The following is a 13,801-nucleotide window of genomic DNA, read 5'->3' on the forward strand; positions in this document are numbered from 1 at the left end:
GCTAGAAAGCTACAACCTAGCTGCCATTACTGACACCTAGTGGGACAAATTCCATGACTGGAGTGCGGCTATCAATGGCTACAGGCTGTTCAGAAGGGACAGGCGAGGAAGGAGCTGCAGAGGTGTTGCCCTCTACATCAATAAATAGATAGAGTGTGAAGAGCTGTCTCTGAAGAAGAGCCATGAGCACACTGAAAGCTTATAGGTAAGAATAAGAGACTGAGGCAACAAAGGGAACCTTGTGGTTGGTGTCCACTACAGGCCGCCCAATCAAGGGGAGCCTATTGACAAAGCCTTCTTACTCCAGCTACAGAAGGCATTGCATTCGCAGGATCTCATCCTGCTGGGGGACTTCAACCACCCCAACATCTGCTGGAAAAGTAGCATCGCAAGCTGTAGGCAATCCAGGAGATTCCTGGAGTGCATCAAAGATAACTTCTGAAGTCAGATAATAGACAGCCCTACCAGTGGCTGGACCTGATGATCACCAACACAAGTGAGCTCATCTGTGACATCAAGATTGGAGGCAGCCTGGGCTGCACTGGTGGAGTTCGCAGTCCTGAGCAAATGGGTCAGGGGAAGAGTAAAGTCAGGACCCTGAATTTTAGGAAAGCAAACTTCCAGCTGTTCAAGGGGTTAGTCAATAGGACCCCCTGGGAAACTGCCCTCAGGGAAAAGGGAGCAAAACACAGCTGGCAGATCTTTACAGATGCTTTCCATAGAGTGCAAGAGCTCTTGATCCCCAGGCGGAAGAGATCAGGAATCAGGGCAGGAGACCAGCATGGCTGAGTTGAGACCTGCTGGTTAAACTAAAGGGCAAGCAGGAAATGCACAGGTAGTGCAACCAGGGACAGGTATCCTGGGAAGAGTACAGGAATGCTGCCCGGTTGTGTAGGGATAGGGTCAGGAAGGCCAAGGCACGGATGGAGCTGAACTTGGCAAGGGACGCAAAGAATAATAAGAGCTTCTACAGGTATGCCAGCCAGAAAAGGAAGGTCAAAGAAAGTGTAACCCCCGATGAGCAAGACTGGCAAACTGCTAACAAGGGACAAGGAGAAGGCTGAGGTACTCAACAATATTTTTGCCTCAGTCTTCACTGGAAAGCTCTCTTCTCACACCTCTCAAGTGGATGGACAGCTAGGCAAGGACTGGGGGAGCAGAGTCCCTCCCACTGTAAGAGAAGATCAGGTTTGTGACCACCTGAGGAACCCGAACATACAGAAGTCTGTGATGATGAGATGCATCCCAGAGTCCTAAGGGAATTGGCTGATGTAGTTGCCAAGCCACTCTCTATGATATTTGAAAAATCATGGCATTCAGGCAAAGTCCCTGGTGACTGGAAAAAGGGAAACATTGCACCCATTTTTAAAAAGGTTAGAAAGGAGGACTCTGGAAACTACCAACCTGTCAGCCTCACCTCTGTGCGTGGGAAGATCATGGAACAGATCCTCCTCGAAGCTATGCTAAGGCACATGGAGGACAGGAAGGTGAGGATGATAATCCTCCCAGGTTGGAGGTGAGGATGATAATCCTCCCAGGTTGGAGGACTCGCAGAGGCCTTGTCAGACCACACCCCAAATCAAAACTTCCTCAGTGAAAAAGAAAAGACGGGTCATTGTAATAGGGGACTCAGTTCTGAGGGGGGTGGAGGGCCCCATATGCAGACTGGACCCGCTACATAGGGAGGTTTGCTGCCTCCCTGGGGCCCGGGTTGGTGATGTTAAGAGGAAGCTTCCATCCCTGGTGCGGCAATGGGATTATTATCCCTTTTTAGTGTTTCAAATATGAAGTGATGATGTAGTAAGAACGCCAAGAGCAATAAAGAAGGATTTCAGGGCCTTGGGACGACTAGTTAAGGGATTGGGAGCCCAAGTCTTGTTTTCTTCTGTCCCTCCTGTTGCAGGGAACGATGAGGGGGTTAACAGGAAGAGTCAGCAGGTCAATGACTGGCTCCGAACTTGGTGCCACAGACAGGGCTTTGGGTTCTTCGATCATGGCCTGATCTACAGAACACCAGGCCTGCTGGCAGCAGATGGGAAAAGCCTGTCTCACAGGGGGAAAATGGTTCTTGGGGCGGAGTTAGCAGGGCTCATTGGGAGAGCTTTAAACTAGATTTGAAGGGGGATGGGCGTGTAACTGGGCTTGCTAGAGAGGCCTGGGCATAGTAGCTCAGCAACTGTGGGGCCGAGTGCTAGTACTTTTGAGAATCAGAAGGCCCACCACTCCTCAAGGGCAAAAACTACACACTCATTGGCTTTTCTGAAATGCCTGTACACCAACGCATGTAGCATGGGGAATAAACAGGAGGAGTTAGAGATCTGTGTGCAGTCACAGGATCATGATCTCCATGATCTCATTGCAATTACTGATATGTGGTGGGATGGCTCACATGACTGGAACACTGTCATGGAGGGCTATGTTCTCTTTAGGAAAGATAGGCTGGCGAGGTGAGGCGGTGGAGTTGTGCTTTATGTGAGAAAGCAACTGGAATGTATTGAGGTCTCCCTGGGAGCAGATGAAGAGCAAGTTGAGAGCTTGTGGGTAAGGATCAAGGGGCAGGGTAATATGAGAGACACTGTTGTGGGTGTCTATTACAGGCCACCTGATCAGGATGCGGTAGTTGATGAGGCCTTCTACAGACAGGTGAAAATCACCTCACAATCACAGGCCTTGATTCTCATGGGGGACTTCAACTACCCTGATATCTGCTGGGAAGGCCACACAGCTAGGCATGTACAGTCCAGTTCCTCCAGTGCATTGATGACAACTTTTTGACTCAGGTGGTGGAGAAGCCTACAAGGAAAGGTGCTCTACTGGACCTGGTACTGACAAACAAAGAGGGACTGGTGGAGGATGTAAAGGTTGGGGGCAGACTGGACTGCAGTGATCATGAGAAGATAGAATTCAGGATTAAGTGTAGTATAGACAAAATGACAAGTAGAGTTGAAACCTTAAACTTCAGGAGGGCTAACTTTGATCGTTTCAAGGAGTTGCTTGGAGAAATCCCATGGGAGATGGGAGGGTAAGGGGGCTCAAGAGAGCTGGCTGCTATTTAAGCATCACTTCCTCCAAGCTCAGGATCAGTGCATCCCAAAGAGAAAGAAATTAGGCAAGGGAAGAAGGAGAACTGCATGGCTGAGCAGGGACCTTCTGAAAAAGCTCAGGTGGAAGAAGGGAGTTTACAATAGGTGGAAGAAGGGGCTGACTGCTTGGGAGGAATACAAGAATGCCGTCAGGGTATGCAGGGAGGAAACAAGGAAAGCCAAGGCAGCCTTGGAATTGAACGTGGTGAGGGATGTCAAGGCCAACAGGAAAGGTTTCTTTAAGTATATAGGAGACAAAAGGAAAACTAGGGAAAATGTTGGCCCGCTGTTGAATGAGACAGGTGCCGTGGTGACAGATGATGCAGAGAAGGCGGAGTTGCTAAATGCATTCTTCGCTTCTGTCTTCACTGTTCGGGCCAGTCCTCGGGAAACCCAGACTTTGCAGGTAACAGAGAAAGTCTGGAGGGAGCAAGACTTTCCTTTGGTTGACGAGGAAAAAGTTAGAGATCAGTTAGATAAACTGGATATCCACAAATCCATGGGGCCTGATGGGATGCACCCTCGAGTGCTGAGGGAGCTGGGGGAAGTCATTGCTGGGCCGCTCTCCATCATCTTTGAAAGGTCCTGGAGGACAGGTGAGGTGCCTGAGGACTGGAGGATAGCTAATGTCACTCCAGTCTTCAAAAAGGGCAAGAAGGATGACCCGGGAAACTACAGGCCGGTCAGCCTCACCTCCATCCCTGGAAAGATGATGGAACAGCTTGTGCTGGGTATCATCTCAAAGCACCTGGATGAAAAGAAGGTTATCAGAAGTAGTCAACATGGATTCACTAAGAGGAAGTCGTGTCTGACTAATCTGATAGCATTCTATGATGAAGTGACTAGATGGGTGGATGAGGGGAGGGCAGTGGATGTTGTCTACCTTGACTTTGGCAAGGCTTTCGACACTGTCTCCCACATCATCCTCACATGCAAGCTTAGGAAGTGCAGGCTAGATGAATGGACAGTGGGGTGGATTGAGAACTGGCTGACAGATAGAGCTCAGAGGGTTGTGGTTAGTGGTGCAGAGTCTAGTTGGAGGTCAGTAACAAGTGGTGTCCCTCAAGGGTCAGTACTGGGTCCAGTCCTGTTCAATATATTCATCGATGATCTGGATGAAGGGATAGAGTGTACCATCAGCAAGTTTTCTGATGACACTAAACTGGGAGGAGTGGCTGACACGCCAGAAGGCTGTGCTGCTTTACAGTGTGACCTGGACAGGCTGGAGAGTTGGGCAGGGAGGAACCTAATGAAATTCAACAAGGGTAAATGTAGGGTACTGCATCTGGGGAGGAATAACCCCACGCATCAGTACAGGTTGGGGGCTGACCTCCTGGAGAGCAGCTCTGTGGAAAGGGACCTGGGAGTCCTGGTGAACAACAGGATGACCATGAGCCAGCAATGTGCCCTGGTGGCCGAGGGCCAATGGCATCCTGGGGTGCATCAAAAAGAGTGTGGTCAGCAGGTCGAGGGAGGTCATCCTCCCCCTCTACTCTGCCCTGGTGAGGCCGCATCTGAAGTACCGTGTCCAGTTCTGGGCTCCCCAGTTCAAGAAAGACAGGGATCTGCTGGAGAGGGTCCAGCAAAGGGCTACGAAGATGATTAGGGGATTAGAATATCTTTCATATGAGGAAAGGCTGAGGAACTTGGGTCTCTTTAGTCTAGAGAAAAGAAGAATGAGGGGGGATCTTATTAATGCTTTCAAATACTTAAAGGGAGGATGCCAGAGGGATGGTAGGAGTCTTTTTTCAGTGGTGCCCATTGATAGAACGAGGGGTAATGGGCACAAGATTGAACATAGGAAGTTCCATCTTAACATGAGGAGGAACTTCTTCACTTTGAGGGTAGTGGAGCCCTGGAACAGGCTGCCCAGAGAGGCTGTGGAGTCTCCCACTCTGGAGACGTTCAAAACCCGCCTGGACACTGTCCTGTGCAACCTGTTGTAGGTGACCCTGCTCTGGCAGGGGGGTTGGACTAGATGATTTCCAGAGGCCCCTTCCAACCCTGACTGTTCTGTGATTCTGTGATTCTGTGATTTGAGACAGCCAGCATGGCTTCACCAAGGGCAAGTCCCACCTGACCAACCTAGTGGCCTTCTATGATGGAGTGACTACATCAGTGGACAAGGGAAGAGCTACAGATGTCATCTATGTGGACTTCTGTAAGGCCTTTGACACAGTCCCCGACAACATCCTTCACTCTAAGTTGGAGAGATATGGATTTGATGGGTGGGCTGTTCAGTGGATGCGGAATTGATTGGATGGTTGCATCCAGAGGGTAGCAGTCAATGGCTTAACGTCCATATGGAGATTGGTGACAAGTAGGGTCCCTCAGGGGTCCATATTTGGACCAGTACTGTTCAATATCTTCATCAATGACATAGACAGTGGAATTGAGTGCACCCTCAGCAATTTTGCTGATGACACCCAAGCTGAGTGGTGCGGTTGACACACCTGAGGGATGGGATACCATCCAGAGGGACCTGGACAGGCTCAAGAAGTGGGTGCGTGTGAACCTCATAAGGTTCAACAAGGCCAACTGCAGGGTCCTGCACCTGGGTTGGGGCAACCTCTGGTATAAATGCAGGCTGGGGGATGAAGGGAATGAGAGCGCCCCTGCCAGGAAGGACTTGGGTGGATGAAAAGCTGGACATGAGTCAGCAATGTGGCCCAGAAAGCCAACTGTACCCTGGGTCGCGTGGCAGCAGGCTGAGGGAGATGATTCACCCCTCTACTCCACGCTGGTGAGACCCCACCTGGAATACTGCATCCAGCTCTCGAGCCCTCAGCACAGGAAAGACATGAACCCATTGGAGCAGATCCAGAGGAGCGTCACAAAAATGATCAGAGGGAAGGAACACCTCTCCTATGAGGACAGGCTGAGAGAGTTGGGGTTATTCAGCCTGGAGAAGAAAAGGCTCTGGGGACACCTTATTGCATCCTTTCAGTACCTGAAAGGGGCTTATAACAAAGATGGGGACAAACTTTTTAGCAAGGCCTGTTGAGATAGGACAAGGGGTAATGGTTTTAAACTAAAAGAGGGAAGATTTAGATTAGGTGTAAGGAAGACATTTTTTACAGTAAGTGTAGTGAAACACTGGCACAGGTTGCCCAGAGAGTTGGTAGATGCCCCATCCCTGGAAACATTCAAGGTCAGGTTGGATGGGGCTCTGAGCAACCTGATCTAGTTGAAGGTGTTCCTGCTTATTGCAGAGGGGTTGGACTAGATGGCCTTTAAATGTCCCTTCCAATCCAAACTATTCTATGATTCTATGTTCAATTAATAGCCTGCAGGTGAGGCTGGTTCTAGTTGCTTGGACCATGGTGGAGGACCTATAGGAAGAAAATCACAGAATCACAGAATTTTCAGATAGGAAAGGACCTCTAGAGATCATAGAGTTCAACTCCCCTGCTAAAGCAGGATTGCCCAGAGCACATTACTCAGGACTGCATCCAGGCAGGTCTTAAAAACCTCCAGAGAAGGGGACTCCACAACCTCCCTGGGCAGCCTGTGCCAGTGCTCTGTCACCCTAACCATAAAGAAGTTTTTCCATGTATTTGAACGGAACTTCCTGTGTTCCAACTTGTGCCCATTGCCCTTCGTCCTGTCACTGGGAACCATTGAAAAGAGCCTGGCTCCATCCTCCTTCAACCCACCCTTTAGGTACTTGTAAGCATTAATAAGGTCTCCCCTCAGCCTTCTCTTCTCCAGGCTAAAGAGTCCCAGCTCTTTCAGCCTTTCCTCACAAGGGAGATGCTCCAATCCCTTAATCATCTTAGTTGCTCTTCGCTGGACTCGCTCCAGCAGTTCACTGTCTCTCTTGAACTGGGGAGCCCAGAACTGGACACAGTATTCCAGTTGTGGCATCTCCAGTGCAGAGTAGAGGGGGAGAATGATCTCCCTCGACCTACTGGCCACACTCTTCCCTATGCAGCCCAGGATTCCATTGGCCTTTTTGGCAACAAGGGCACATTGCTGGCTCATGGATGTTACGGGAGACAGTGTCAAAGCCTTGCTGAAGTCAAGGTAGATGGCATCTACAGTTCTCCCCTCACCCAGCCAACCAGTTCTAACATCATAGAAGGCTATCAAATTGGTCAAGCATGATTTACCCTTGGTAAATCCATGTTGACCACTTCCAATAACTTCCTGTTCCTCAACGCGTTTGGAGATGACATCCAGAACAAGCTGCTCCATTACCTTCCCAGGGACAGAGGTGAGACTAACCGGTCTGTAGTTCCCTGGGTCCTCCTTCTTGCCTTTTTTGAATATTGGAGTGATGTTGGCCTTCCTCCAGTCCTCCAGCACCTCTCCTATTCCCCATGACCTTTCAAAGATGATGGAGAATGGTCTAGCAATAACATCTACTAGCTCTCTCAACACTCGCAGGTGCATCCCATCAGGGCCCCCGGACTTATGGATGTTCAGCTTGGCCAAGTGGTCTCTGACCCGGTCCTCCTCAACTGAGGGAAAATCTTACTCTCTCCAGACCTTCCCCCTTGCCTTCAGGGTTTGGGATTCATGAGGGACAGCTTTAGCAGCGAAAACCGAAGAAAAGATGGCATTCAGTAACTCAGCCTTCTCTGTGTCTTCCACCACTACGGCACCCGTCTCATTCATCAGTGGGCCTACATTTTCCCTAGTCTTCCTTTTTCTATTGATATACTGAAAGAATGTCTTCTTATTACCTTTAACTGCAGTGGCCAAGCTGAGTTCTGATTGAGCTTTGGCCCTTCTAATTTTCCCCCTTGCATAGCTTCATTACATCTTGGTAATCCTTATAAATTGCCAACCCCCTTTTCCAGAGAATGTAAACCTTCCTTTCTTTCCTGAGGTCCAGCCAAAGCTCTCTATTTAGCCAGGCTGGTCTTCTTCCCCGTCGGCTCGTTTTTTGGGACGTGGGGATGGCTTTCTCCTGTGCTTCTAAGAGTACCTACTTGAAGGTACTCAAGCCTTCCTGGGCACCTTTGCCCTTCAAAACTGCCTCCCAAGGGACACTCTCGACCATGCTCCTAAACAGACTTTAGCCTGTTTTTGACTCCATCAAATGCTCCATCAAAACCAGACATCACAGCCCTCAAGTTTGTGAAACTGTTGTTTTTCACTCCAAACAAATCCAGTTCTTTATGAAACTGGAGAGAAGCCCTTTCCCAGCTGTAAAAGCAACACAGATGATGATAGTTAAATTTTGGGATGATCCTTCCTCATTTCTTCCTGATACTGCTTTCAGGACCAGAGAGCAAGAATCCAAGAGAAAGCTTAATCACTATACTATGTTTCCTACAAACAGATCTGTTGTGCCACTCCAGGTGTAACTTCAAATAATGGTAACAGGGAGAATTTTTGGCAAGGGGTAGGGCCAGTCAGAGATCATTATTGCACACTGATGCTGCAGTTTTTTATACACAGCTGTGGGGATTACTTGCATATGGCATGTTACTACTGAACTTCTGCATGTTTGGGATCAAAGTTTTATTATCCTGCAAGTTTCTTCCTCATTCCCCAGTATTAGTCTCTCCAGGGATGGGACATCTTTTTGGACTGACAAAGTACTTCAGAAAATAGTTTTGCAAAGTCTTAATTCCTTTGATTCTCGCTAAGCACACCCTTTGCTACTGTTGTGGTATATTTATATTTATTTATTAGTGTAGAGCCATAAGGCAGCATTTTGAAGTGTGCACAGTTTTAAAAAGTAGATATAGGTGTAGAGGAAGGGAACTGATACCCAGCTGGTACCACAATATGTTATTTGTTTAGAGCCCAGTCATAAAACCAACCAGGTGAAAGCAGCAACATCCCTGCAGATTTTCAATAGCTGAACAAGCGGACATCTCGCTCTGTGCTGCAGACCACAGCCTAATGCAGGGTTAAAACATGTGACTCTGAGAACCTGGCACAGCAAGCAGAAAAATGGAAAGCCCCTCCAGAGGAGGTGAGCCCCCTTGCCAGCACAGACCGGCTCTGTATGGGAGGGCAGGAGGTGTCTGTGCTGCCCCACAGCCCTCACTGTGGATCAGAGCCAGCACTCTGCAGGTTCAAGCTATTCAGCCTAAATGACCTAAATAAAAAAGTCCTCCCCTGTAGTGATTATCCCACAACTGGGACTGTAGATTCCATTAGGTTGTTTCCTTTTTCCTGAAATTCTGTCTTCATTTCTTTCTTCAGTTCCCAATGAAATTGTCTCACTGCTCCCCTCCCTGCCCCTGGTCTTAACTCTCCACACTGATGTTTATGACCTTCCATCCCCAGCTGTTGCCCCAACATGCTGAAACATCTTCTTGGGCCACCTACAGAAATAATGCCAAGCACAGCTCACTGCTCAGGGCCTTTCCTTGCATCGCCTTGAATTCAGCTCCTGCAGCTCCCTGGGGAAATACGGAGATCTGATCCCCACGGTTCCAACTTGTCTGTACCATGTTGAGGTGAATCTTCCCAGACCCACCTACTGTTTTCAAAATGTATTTGCTGTGCAAATATGCAATTTTTATCCCAGCACTCTCAGTTTTACTTTACTTTTAACAACAGCTCTTTCTTCACTTCTTGAGCAGGAGGCAGAGAAGAAGGGTCATTTAAAAATCATTTCATTACCAACTGCTCATTTTCTCTTTTCTCATGCTTTATGAGGTTTTGAGGGGGCAGAGGATTGGATTTTCTTATCTTTTTAAATTACTTTTTTTTTCTGTCTTTATCTCCTTTTTCTGGATTATTCCAGTGTATAATTCAACTAATAGCCTGCTATTGCAGTGACCTCGAAGAAAGCTGATACTCTTCCTCTAGTTCAGTCTTTTAGTTTCTTACTGGAGATCTAAAGCGCTTTTTTTTAATGCTGTATTAGGAACTTGTGGGAGCAGATGAAATAATTGATTGTTCTGCACTGCATTTCTACCAAAGTTTGCTCCCACATCCCCCTGCATTCTCCAACAGTGGGGTTTTTCCCAAAACTCTGTAGTATCATGGAGAACTCTTGAATGACTTGCCATTTTTAAGCATGTTGCTGCAGTTCTCAAAGAGAACTTCAGTGATGCCGGGCTCTTGCCTCAACCCACCCAGCCACTGGTCAGCCAGGGCATGCTAGGAAGACTCTCAGTGCAAATCCGTACACGGTCTTGGTGAACAGCTGCTGGCTCCCACACCACCTTGCAGGTCCTGCAAAAGCAACTGGGGAGGTGGGACGTATATGTCACTTTCAGGATTTGCAGGCACAAAATCTGTTTCTCCTTTCTGCAAAATTTGCCTGTCATCTAACGCACTGACACACGGCCATCTTCGACACTTTTGCCTGTTAGGAGGTGTTATCCCCATCCCTCCCCTCCTTCCTAAATCCTTGATGGGATCCTTCGGTCCCTTTGGAGAGTTCATACAAAATACCAGACACAATTCGGGGAGAATCTGTCCTCTTTCATCGGGGGAGATGATACCCACTGATCAGGTGCATCAGTCCCAGCATCATTAGTGCTTGGATGGCTACAAAGACACTAAACTCTCTAATGCCCCTTGAGGAGTTAATTAAAGGGGTTTAATCTTTGCTGAGAAGAAGTGAATCCGAATCTAACCCTGGAAATTACTTTCTCTAGCAGAATGACGTAAAACCCTCCGCGGGGTTGGCAGCAGCCCTGCAACAGCATGGGACGCCTTGTGTAAGGCGAGCAAAGAGGACAGCGCTTGACTGCCGCCAGAGCGCAGATGCCTTTAATTCATTTTCTGTTTGTTTGTTTTATTAGAGCGGAAATACCCCGGCTTTCAAACCGGCGAAATCACCAGGCCTGCCGGGCGGGCCGACGGGCGCCATTTGCAGGGGAAGAGTGACCCCCGCTGGCCACGGCCTGGAAAGGAGCCGCCGGCAGCTCATCCCGGCCGAGGGCTGGGCGGAGGAGGAGGAGGAGGGGGAGGAGGAGAAGGAGGAAGAAGAGGAGGAGGACGCCTGTGTTGAAGATCAGTGTCCTCCTCTGCCCTCTCCACACACAGTCCCCCCCGCTTCCCCTCAGAGAAGCCGCCGGGCCCATCGCCGGTTCGTGCCTCGGCCACCCCCAACGCCGGGCGGGCGGCGCGGCCCTTCCCAGGGCAGCCCCAGGGATTTTTGGCAGCAGAGGGCGCCGGGAGAGTTTTACCCTGGGACAGCAGTGGGTGGGCTATCGCCATTTGCAGAAACGCCTCTTCAGCCTCTGATCTTTCCTGTAGAGGCCTGCGGCTCTCGCCAGCAGTGGTGTTGTGCTGTGCGGAGGGCCTGAGGCGCAGGAGTGCAGCGTCTGGCTCTGGGGTCCCCAACATCAGAAGGACACGGACCTGTTGGAGAGAGTCCAGAGGAGGGCCACAAAGATGATCTGAGGGCTGGAGAACCTCTCCTGTGAGGACAGGCTGAGAGTTGGGGCTGTTCAGCCTGGAGAAGAGAAGGCTCCAGGGAGACCTTACTGTGGCCTTCCAGTACCTAAAGGGGCCTACAGGAAAGGTGGGGAGGGACACTTCGTCAGGGAGTGTAGCAATAGGGCTAGGGGTAATGGTTTTAAACTGAAAGAAGGTTGATTTAGATTAGATACTAGGAAGAAATTCTTTACTGTGAGGCTGGTGAGACACTGGAACAGGTTGCCCAGAGAAGTTGTGGCTGCCCCATCCCTAGAGGTGTTCAAGGCCAGGCTGGATAGGGACTTTGAGCAACCTGGTCTAGTGGAAGGTGTCCCTGTCCATAGCAGGGGGGTTGGAACTAGATGATCTTTAAGGTCTTTATGGGCTAGATGAGGTGACAGCAAAGTGGATTGAGAGCTGGCTGTGTGACAGAACTCAGAGGGTTGTGATCAGCGGCACAGAGTCTAGCTGGAGGCCTGTAACCAGTGGTGTCCCCCAGGGGTCAATACTCAGTCCAATCTTGTTCAATATATTCATTAATGACCTGGATGAGGGGACACAGTGTATCCTCAGCAAATTCGCTGATGATACCAAACTGGGTGGGGTGGATGACACTCCAGAGGGCCGCACTGGCATCCAGCATGACCTGGACAGGCTGGAGACTGGGGCAGAGAAGAACCTAATGAGGTTCAACAAGAGCAAGTGCAAGGTCCTGCACCTGGGGAGGAAGAATGCTAGGCACCGGTATAGGTTAGGGGCGGACCTGCTGGGAAGTAGTTCCGAGGAGAAGGATCTGGGGGTCCTAGTAGACAGTAAATTATCCATGAGCCAGCAATGTGCCCTTGTTGCCAAAAAGGCCAATGGAATCCTGGGCTGCATAGGAAGAGTGTGGCCAGTAGGTCGAGGGAGATCATTCTCCCCCTCTACTCTGCACTGGTGAGGCCACAACTGGAATACTGTGTCCAGTTCTGGGCTCCCCAGTTCAAGAGAGACAGTGAACTGCTGGAGCGAGTCCAGCAAAGGGCAACTAAGATGATTAAGGGCTTGGAGCATCTGCCTTGTGAGGAAAGGCTGAAAGAGCTGGGACTCTTTAGCCTGGAGAAGAGAAGGCTGAGGGGAGACCTTATTATGGCATACAAGTATCTAAAGGGTGGGTTGAGGGAGGATGGATCCAGGCTCTTTTCAATGGTTCCCAGTGACAGGACGAAGGGCAATGGGCACAAGTTGGAACATAGGAGGTTCCGTTCAAATACACGGAAAAACTTCTTTACGGTGAGGGTGACAGAGCACTGGCACAGGCTGCCCAGGGAGGTTGTGGAGTCCCCTTCCCTGGAGATTTTCGAGACCCGCCTGGATGCAGTCCTGAGTAATGTGCTCTAGGCAATCCTGCTTTAGCAGGGGAGTTGGACTAGATGATCTCTAGAGGTCCCTTCCAACTCTGAAACTCTGTGATTCCCTGATTCCATGAAGGTCCCTTCCAACTGGAACTGTTCTATGATTCTGTGAAGTCAGCTGGGGCTCTTGGCTCCATGCTGAAGCTGATGTTGGAGCTAACTGCCTCACAGACAGTTAGCACTGACCACCAGCAACAGACAAGGCCCACATTGTGGTCATCAGGACCAAGCTGCATCAGTCACTCCAGCAAGCAGGTCCTGGGCTCCTGCAACAGTCACTGACTGTCAGCTCAGCTTCTCACGAGCTGTCCATCACAAAACACTTGGAGCACATTAGGCACGGCAGAGATAGCTGAGCTGAAATACCACCCTGGAGGACCAGGCAGGTGTGCTGTACTGCATGTTGCCTTGGCTGAGCAGGGCAAAGCCTCCAGCACACCTGAGGAAACCACACAGGGCTGGCCCTATGCAGCAGGAGAGCCTCAAGGTTCGCTGAGGTTTCGTGGAGGAAACCTGATGAGATGACTCGCACTGGACCAACACAGTGGCTGTACAAAGTGATAGGCTTTTTCTCTCGGAATTGAAAAGAAAGCTGCTGGAACTATGGCTGCCTGATTAGATTTAAAATGTAGCACCAGAGACAACTCTCTGGCACTGGCAACAGCTGATCCAGAACGACCTGTGCCTATGCTGGGGAGCTCCATTAGTCTCCCCAACACCATGGTCACAGGCAAAATGTTCCCATGGCTGTGTGCTACTCTGAGAATTAACATGGGGGAGCCTAGGGGGCCTGAGAAGCAGGAGAGCAGCTGGTGCAAGATGGTACCTAGAGCAATTTTTGTAGGGACAGTGAGTGCAAAGGTTCATTTTTAAAATGAACATTTTTAAAATGAGCTTTTTTAAAAACACAGAGCTGCTTGTTAGCCCTTGGGCATGGAGGAGTCCCCCCTCACTACAAGAAGGACATTGAGGTGTTGGAGCGTG

Source organism: Vanellus vanellus, assembly GCF_965231255.1.
Source record: "Vanellus vanellus genome assembly, chromosome: 1".
Classification (NCBI taxonomy): Eukaryota; Metazoa; Chordata; class Aves; order Charadriiformes; family Charadriidae; genus Vanellus; species Vanellus vanellus.